We start from the raw sequence: 9611 nt of genomic DNA on the forward strand, positions 1-9611 counted from the left end.
CCCCCCCCCTCCTTTTTTTAAAATAGTATGAAACTAGCTTTAATTTCCCACATACCTGTGCTTAAATGTAATTTATTGCTTATTATGTTAAAGTTATTTTACACAAAATGTAGCAAAAGAAAATTAAGCATAAATGAAATAGGACACAGTGCACCTCATCACACAGAAAAGCCTACCATTTGCTGACAAAAAAGTCTAACTGTATGTCTGTAACCTGACTGGGCTAAATACCAGTCATCAAAAGGCTTCCTTTGCCTTTATTTGATAAGCTTCCCCCTCTCTATCAGATACAGATTGATGTCTCATTTGCTCTGATGGCTACTGATCTTGTCTTGCATTATCAAAGTTCACCACTGACAGTTCTTATAATGTCATGTTTTGACAGCAGCACCAAGTAATTTTGTCAAAGTGACAACACTACCTATCCTTGGTGGGATTCTGAAATTCCCAGCCCCTCCAAATGCACACCCTAATCAAGCAATTTCCCCAATTCCAGTCCCATCAAATTGCTCTTTAGCTGTTGAACTGGGGAGTTTTGTTGTCCTTTTCTAATGCTAATCTACCCTATTCAGTATCTCTCTATGAGGCTATTTGTTGTGAAATAAATCCCCTTGTTTGCCTCCTGCATGTATAATTGATATTGTTGCCAGGCTTTTTGTTTGTGCTGTGGAGAGCTGAAAGGCAGTACTTTGGAGGTGAAGAAGAAAATGAGATTTGCAACATTGCTGTTTCAGCTGAGTTCAGCAGAGGTTGATGCCAGTGATCGACCTTTGTTGTATGTCATACCATGCATTCATGATTATTTTCAGCAGATTATGGTTCACAATATAGAAAACATTCACAGCCACTGTTTAATATGCTTGTGTTGCTCTTCCTCACTTTGTGTCTCAGGCAGAAAACTCATCGCTCAAGATGTACTGGCACCATGTGTGAGACTGCATCAGAAATAAAGATACTTCAGCTGTGGTGAAACGCCTGGACTCGACTTGTTACTTAATACAGGTCGGTGAAAATGATGTCAGTCACTTTGCATAGACGAATGCATAACAAAACTACAGGGCTCACAAATTATGTGTGTTCTAATCTATATATCTCTTAAACAACATTAATTTTAACTCTGCAGTGAATTATCTACAGTATAGTTCCTTCCTATTTAGAAAAAAAAACATATATAGCCCAAATGGTGCAAAATAAAAACAGTTTTGATGATAGAGTAGGTATAGTCTTTCCAAGTGTTTATCAGTAAAAACAAAAAAGTGCCCTGCATACATTTTTCAAATCTTACTACATGAATGGCCGGCACTGAAAATATTATTTTTCCTATTTGTAGTTTTATACAGTGTTTCTGCACTGTTTCTCCCTGCTGCTTCTCTGAAGTCACACAATGTGTATGGCCATTGATATGCCCTAACAGAGGTCACAATTTGCATGAGAATTAACAGCTAGTAAATTAAATTGATATTCAGTGCACATCTCCGTTGAATCCTTCAGACCTTTGTTCCCCTGCCTGGCAGAGCCCATGTTCAGCCCCTAGCTAGTCAGAAACATCTGTGCAGTTAATAATTTGATAAACAGCTTACACAAATGCTAAATTATCTTCTCCACCCCCTCCCCTTTTCTTCCTCCCCTTGTGTGAGACTTGGAACAGTTGGCGCACCTCTCTGTGGTGTTGGGTTTATCTGTCTTTTGTGGCTGTTCTTCCACAACTCTGGTTTTCATGGCTCTCCCTTCACTCCTTTCACTATCACTTAGATACTGAAGCAGTGTTTGGGGTTAATGCAAATCCTCAATTCTCATCTATGAAGAAAAAAGGTATAGGAGTTGCCTATTGTTAGGCAAGTTTAAAATGAACTTAGTCTGAACATTTGTTATTCATTCATAGTTCTGTCTGAATAGCATTTACAAAAATGTTGAAGAAGAACTGTGACATTTATCAACACATTTTAACATTTACAATGCCATTGTGCTTCCATTCAGTTAAAGCCCATTGTTTGCCCAGAACTCAGGTGACTCCCTGTGAAATTGCAAATTAAGGTCTGACATATTTTTTCCAGAGTGCATTCTACATCAGAGTGCAAAAGCTTTCAAGTTCCATGTGTTAATTCAATGGTCACTTGTTTCTATAATTGGCTGATACCACGAGCGAAAGAGATTTGACCGGGCTTTTATAATCGTTTCAAAAGGGAGGCACTTGTAGTTGGCACAGGTATAGTTTGATTTTCACAAAGTTATATTAAAAAGATTAGATGTGTCCAGATGATGATATTAGTAGTATCTGTTCGAAACCAGGACTGATTAAAATTTAAACAGGATACAAAATATCACAGTTTAATCCTTATATGTTTGTCGGTGTGCGCACATGTGCCTGCATGCCTGCATACAGTTTATTTGTGTGTCCATGTTTTGCGAGTACGTTTTTGTCTATGAGAGGACAGCAATTAGTTAAGTGCTATCAAGTGAATGAAAAGCTGCAACAAATCCCCTTTATAATTTCATGGAAAAGAAAGCTGACAAAATAGAATGGGATGGAGGGGAGCTAGTTTCCAATGCTTGCCTTTTCAGTCGTGACTTAAGAAGAAATTGAACGCCAAGAGGCTGTGCTAAGCTGTGTGAAAAAACATTGTGTAAAAAATTTTTCAGATGTAGAGTTGTTTCTTAAAACGTACATTTTTTCTCTGTAGATGTTGTCTCTTGTATCACTAAAGATAAGTGAGGAGATCAGATTCACCATGATGCTGCACTTGTTGGTTATTTGAATAAACATCAGGGCAGTCTCGAGTGCTGTCTGAGAGCACAATGCTTCAGTGTGGTTTTAACAAAGAGTCCCAGGTCTAATGACAGTGGCCTGTTGTTAGTGCACGCACGCCTTGTGATGTCGTAGTTTGCATTCTCCATTTTCTTTCTTTCTTTTTTTTTCATTCTTTCTTTTGGGCATCTGCAGCTGGTGTCATCCAGACTCTTTGCGATCATTTTCACAGGCTCATGGACCACTGGCAGTTCCTGTCAGTGTGTGAGAGAGACAGAAAGGAGAGGATCATCTCTCAGTTTGACAAGAGTTTGTGGAGTCTGAGAGTTTGACTGACAGCTGATAGCAGGGGTGGTGTTGCTCACAGCAGCGAATAAGGGCAACGTATGTGGTTGTCAGATGATGAGATTCATGTGGGCTGGGCTGTTCTGGGTCAGATGTCTGACAGCCAGGGCTTGATGTTTGCTCCTGTAGTGGGCCTGGTTGGTTACACTGATCCCTGGTCTTGTTAAGACAGTGTTCATTCACCTCCATCTTTACCAGCTTAGGCTTGGTGGTAGTGAACTGGCTATCACGCAGCGGATGACTTGCACAGAAGTGACTCTATTACTTATGCTGAACTAGTGGGTAGTTTGTGTGGTTGTTGGTCTTGTCTCACTGTGTGTCAGTATCCTGTGTTTTGAACTTATGTATACCCAGGTTTTCAGTGTTTTAAAGCAATATCACACATGTATAATGTAGTAGCTGTGGGCCTTATTCATTTTCCACCTTGCAGCATAATTGTAAAAACACTGCATATAGTGGAACTGCAATGATGGTAGAGGTAATCAGCAATTTTCATATGGTGTGTTGATTTTAGAAAAGTATGCCACCAAGATCTGTAACTTTATGTCTGAAGGATGAAAACAGCCTGGAATAGACAGCACCTCTTTCTACACCCAAAGAGCCAATCCAGTGCTGGATGGCCCATTTGACCCAATCCTCCAGGAGAGGCCCACAGGGCACATGTCACATCCACATTAAGGCATTAGGGAATGCTCTATTTGTTTGCGTGCGGGGCATCCTCTCCTGTCTCTTCCATGGGTCACACTCGGTTGACACTTTTACTGGATGTCATTGCGCTTTTGTGGGTTTCGTCTTCCAGGTCAAATTATCCTTCAATTTGAACTGAAATTGGGACTAGCAGAGGCAAGGATCAGCTCGGGCCCTGGCCCTCTCCACTGTATTAAGCCATCACAGTGTTGTAAGGCAAGCTCATATAATGAACCTTGTCACCGCTACCACTGCACCAATATCCCCACAACACAGCGTGCATATTGATTGCAGATTGTGAGTGCGAGAACATGTGTGCATGCATGTGTGTATGTAATGTATGTGTGCATGCTCGCGCAAGTTCACCTTTTCCTAGCAAGGAGCAGGGGAATCGTGTTACTCTCTGACTGATTAGAAAGCTCATGCATAGGAAATCACGACAGAGACACTGCTCCCCATCTGCCCGCAGTGCAGGTGAAAACAATTTACACATCGGCAGGCTAATGGATACATTCATAGGGAGCACAGGCAGAAGGAGAGAGGGATTGAGGGGGAGAGGGAGAGAAAAATGAAGAGAGAAAAAGAGAGGGGTTGTAATGGGCCCAGGCCAATGCAGGCCAGTGGCCCTGCTCATGCAGCCAAGCCAGATAGCAGCGTATCAGATAACACATAATCACCAGGGTCAGGGACTAATGAATGCGGTCGTGGCCCACCAGAGCAGGCTTTTGCCCGCGCTAAAGACACTTGTAAACAATTCGGCTGGGTGAAACATGGCAATAATATGTTGATTCAGCAGGTAATGAGGTTCTCCCTGAATCCATACCCCCGGCTAACCCCTCTCCCAGGTGGGCCACTGAAGAGCAGCAAGCCAGGTTGGTGAGCACACACCTCTGCCGATGACCTTTCCATGGCAGTAAGGACACGAGGCAGTCTGAAGAGGACTATTCTCGTATTGCACAAGGCGCTGAGTGTCAGAACTTTCATTCGCAGCAAGCAAATGAACAGGCAGGCGCTGCATGCTAATGAGCGGCAGGCTATTTTCCACCTTTTTTATCTGCACATTATGCTCTTGACTTTGGAGAAGGTGGGAATTAGGTTGGACCTCAGTGTCAGGCTGCCTGATGGCTCCGCTCAGGAAAAACTGGTAATTGAAGCCGATGGCTGCCGCGGAGGAGGTCTGAATTTGGAAATAAACAGTTTCAAGCACTGCACGTCATTTCTATAGAGATGACAGGGGGAATGGAAATGAGCTGTCTGGATCTAATGTGCTTTCGCAGCAGGGAAAAAAGGGGCCATCTTTCAGATAACAATTCCACTCATTAGGACTTCAGTGCCACCGTAATGACAAGAGACCAAGTTGCTAAATTCAGAGAGGACAATTAGGAAATGCTGGCACCCAGACAAACCAAGTAAACAAGGACACATGGCTCAGAATTCGACATATATTGTGCCTTGACATTGTGAGATGCATCTGATAGCTTTCAAGGGTAGTTAAAAAGGGAAAAGCAATAAATTGCCTCCTACTGGGTAATTCTTGTCACAATAGTAACTTCGTCATTATTGCTTGTTTATTAGCATAATGGGAAATAGACCAATTAATTCGCCTCTCATTGGTAAAGTAAGTTGTTTATGTTTGATTCAATGCTTATTAAAGGGGAATGCCTCAGATTAAAAGCATGTTTTTCATGCCTTGCAGTTTGGATTCAAAACTAAATTGTGCTACTATAAAAGAAAGCATCTGGATGTACAGTAGAATAAACATTGTATTAGCAATTTCATCTTAAATTTTCTATGTCACTGTCCCCTATTCACTCACAGTTTACAATTTGGGTTTGGTGGTTTTTGACCTTTAGCTAGAGTTGTACGTTTGTCATCTTGAAAACAGGTCATGAGCCCATGATAAAAAATATTGTGTAAATAACAAGGACATTTGTTCATCTGTGCATACGAACATATTATATTTGGTGCCAGTTTAACGGCCCCGTTACATATTACCTTTGTTACACAGCATTATATTAAGTAACTGCAGTTTTTCAAGTATTGTAATAACAGATGCTTAACTTTGAATAAGTTGTTGTAGGAACAACAGTAACAAGTGCAACAGTAAACAGACTACATGAGACATTGGTTTCTTGTAAGATCATTTTCTCTTGTACACTCCTTTGCGATTTTGGCAGATGTGGCCTCTTCACCTTCCTCTCACATGGCCCCAATCCACTGTACCCCCTGTGGCTACCACCAACTTCTCAGGCTCTGCAATACTCTAGTGTAGTGCTGCCATGTGTGTGTCCACTGCATCTCTCTCCCTTCGGAGCCGCTGCCTCTCCCTATTTTAATTTCCAAAGGATTATCAACAACAATGCATTTCCTCAACAGTTGTGCAAAGTTCTTCCGCTCCCCTCCTACACCAACTCTTCCCATGATTGTCCAAACAAAGACCTGAACCCCAAAATGCAACTTGTGGACATTTGAAGCAGGACTCCATGAGTTGAATGACGGTTTGCTCATTAAAATCTCTCAACATGGCCGCTGGATTGATCTCTCTCACTGCATTAGGGTAAAGAATTTGTTTATATACTTTCAAATGACAGCAGCAGTTAATCTCTGATGCTTTTTAATGTGGCATCAATGTGGCCTGGGAAAAAAATGCAACCTTCCATGGACGCGGCATGCAACCTTGATGTAGCGGGCGAGACCACAGGGGTTTCTGAGACTCCGATAGCCTTCATGCTCATGAATAAAACAGGGGGTTTAGGGGGCTTCCTGTGCAGCTAATTCACAGTGCCGAGCTTCCAATCTGTTTTTATGGTACTTGGGCGGAACAATTTCTCTTCCCCTGCTTCAGGGTTGCATATAGCACGGAGAGCGGATTCTCGGGAGCTCGTACAGGGATAGTAATTTGCCATAATCAGTCATTGTGCACTGGTGAGTTCAGCACAAGCTGAGACACATGATACTTTGTGGTGTTTCTTCAATTTTATGCAAATAAACAAAACAGTACAGCTTCTAAAATTGCCCCTCATTTCTAACATAAAAATGTCAGTAACTGCCAACGCAACTTTTATGTAGCTGTTAGGTATGAAAGATTTATGTATTAGCTAAGCTCTAATATTCTTTTATATGAGCTGTGTATTTAGAATTTGAAGAACTTACATTTTTTTTATAGCAAATCATGGATTACATGGCAATATGGCTTTGAATGTAACCTCTTGCTAAAATACTAGGCAACGCATTGCCATCACTCACTGCAATTAGGAATGAGGAACGCGGTTCTCTTCCTCGTGAGTCCTGTTTGCAGACTCATTACCAGGCCCTGCTGGTTTCTCCAGCACTGAGAGGAAGTTAAACAAAGCGCCACTCACACGCAGCCCCTCTGTGACGACAACAAGCTCCAGACCCATCGCCAAACGCTGAGAAGTGAAGGGCCTGCGAAAACAAACCACTACGACACCCTTCACTCTTTCTTCTACTCGACCGCACCCTGTCATCATCCGAGCCAATCACTAGTGCCTCGAGCTACGTTAAGAACTGAGAAAACAAACCTCCAGGCAATAAAACCCCAAACCTCTCAATCTTAATTCTACCACACAGCTCATCAGATCAACTACCCCCTTCATTACTTAATTGTGATTTAAAATCATAATGTTATAACAAAAAATAAAATGTCATTTTTAATTAGACACATAATGAACTCGTACGGACAAGTGCACACAGATACGCAGAAGAGCTTGAAAACACAGGGGCAGATGTACATATTGATATACTGCGTGTGCGCGCACACACACACATACAGCATACACACACAAGAGGCAGAGGGGACCTAATTAAATGCAGACAGTGACTGTGTGGACTGGCGTACAGTGGAGCTGAGCCCCAAGCCGCTACAGCAACAGTTCATCTCGGCCAATTAGATGTTGCATCAAAGCCAGGACAGCCATAAAGTGGTAGGTTCACAGGCGTCATTGTGACATTGTGGTCAGCAATCAGCAATATCCCCTGCTGGGATCTGCCGCCGTTGAAACCATACAGAGAGTCACCTGACAACAGCCAGTGCGGCAGAGGCTGTGTGATCTTCTCCTAATGTGTATATATGACTGAACCACAGGCCTCTGGGATGGAAGTCATGTGATGTTAAAAAATATATCTGAACCCCAAGCGAGTTTGCTGTTTATTCATCCTCTTTCAATCAGAGTATCTGTGTGTTTGAAGCTCACAGTACCTAAGTGAGATGCAACCAAACTAATGATAAAGAAGTAACTACTTTTGCGCAAGTAAATTATAATACAAAACAGTTGAATCCCGGCAGGTTTGCTCATTGCTTTACCCACTGTTTGCCCTGGTCACGGGCAAGACACCCAGTGATTACCTTCCTGCCATGAAGCTTGACTTTCACATTTTCTGATTCAACAGTCCTAATTTGCATGGTTAATTTTCCTATTGACTTCAGTGAGAAAATTGGCTCAGAAAATTAGAAAGGGTTCAAATCTTTTCACCATTGCATTTTTATCCAGCTGTATATTCTGGTCTCCTATAATTGAAGATGAGCATTTCATATAAGCAATGACACAACGATGCCTAGTTTAATTTCTGCCATAAAATTAAATGCATTAGCAAAGATCTCACTTATTCTCCAGTACTTATATCACAGTAGTCTGTCTTATCCAGTGTATATAGCGGTGATCCTACAAGAGCTGTAAAGAGCCAGGAGAATGAGAGCAGATGGAGTGTAGTTAAGAGCAAGTCCAATGTTTAGCCTGTTGATGGGTACAGGTGAGGTGAGTCTCCTGGTCTGTCGGTCTATCTGAGGCTGAGCAGCAGCAGTCTGTCCGTTTCCCTCCTCAACCCTAAAGCCTTGAGTGAGGCGGGAGTCAGCCCAGGATGGGTTTCTCAGGATTAGGAGGGGGTCAGGGCTGGAGTGCTGCCACTCTCCCTCTCAGCAGCCGAGCCACAGCTCCCTCATTATACCTGAGGAGTCAAAACATTACCCATGGTGCACTGGGGCCTCTGGGACAGGCCCATCCCTTGCACCATGCAGGGCCGGGTGGATTCACTACCATTGCAGTGAAGGGGAATATGTGGATATTTTTTTGTGTGTATTCATCATTAGCACATGTTGAGATAGAGTTTTGACTGCTGTTGAGAAATAATTCCAAAGAGCAGGAAACATAATGTTTGAAATTGGTTTTCAGTATTTAAACTTATTATGAGCACTTGAGAACACACACTCATCTTCTGACTGTCCCTCTCTAACATTCTTGTCAATGTGTCTATTGTGGGTCACGAAGTGTATTTCAGCGTATACATGACAAGTGGACCTAGCCTTCACAACACGTAAAGGCATCCATTAACCAATCACATCAACAGCCTTTTGTTAATTTATGTATATTTATTTATATATTTCTCCCTTTACTTCAGTGAAACATAATTACCGATTACGTAATGTTTGGGCCCGGCATGTTGATTACTGTCCAGTGTTTGAAAGGGTGCAGTTCTTAGCGAATTAGAGAATGATTAGTGCATAGCAAATCTACTTCATTCTAAATATGTTAATTAACAGTCTATGCAGTGGGTGCAGTAGTTAAAAGCACTAGTAACCTCACACAAGCTTCAAATGTAACCACACTCTAAATTGCTTGCCGTGGGTTTCTTTGAAAGGCTATATTTAATTAAATGCCATACAGTAGCCATTTCTGGGCTAATGGAACTTATATTATATGTAAGAGATCTGGTGAGGAGTCACTTAACCGTCCATTACGACTGCTGTTTCAGTTCTGTGGCACCGTTTTGTAACCACACGTAAATGATTGGATTTAAATCAGCATTGTAACACAAT

The sequence above is a fragment of the Seriola aureovittata genome, chromosome 13 (genome assembly GCF_021018895.1).
Source record: "Seriola aureovittata isolate HTS-2021-v1 ecotype China chromosome 13, ASM2101889v1, whole genome shotgun sequence".
NCBI lineage: Eukaryota > Metazoa > Chordata > Actinopteri > Carangiformes > Carangidae > Seriola > Seriola aureovittata.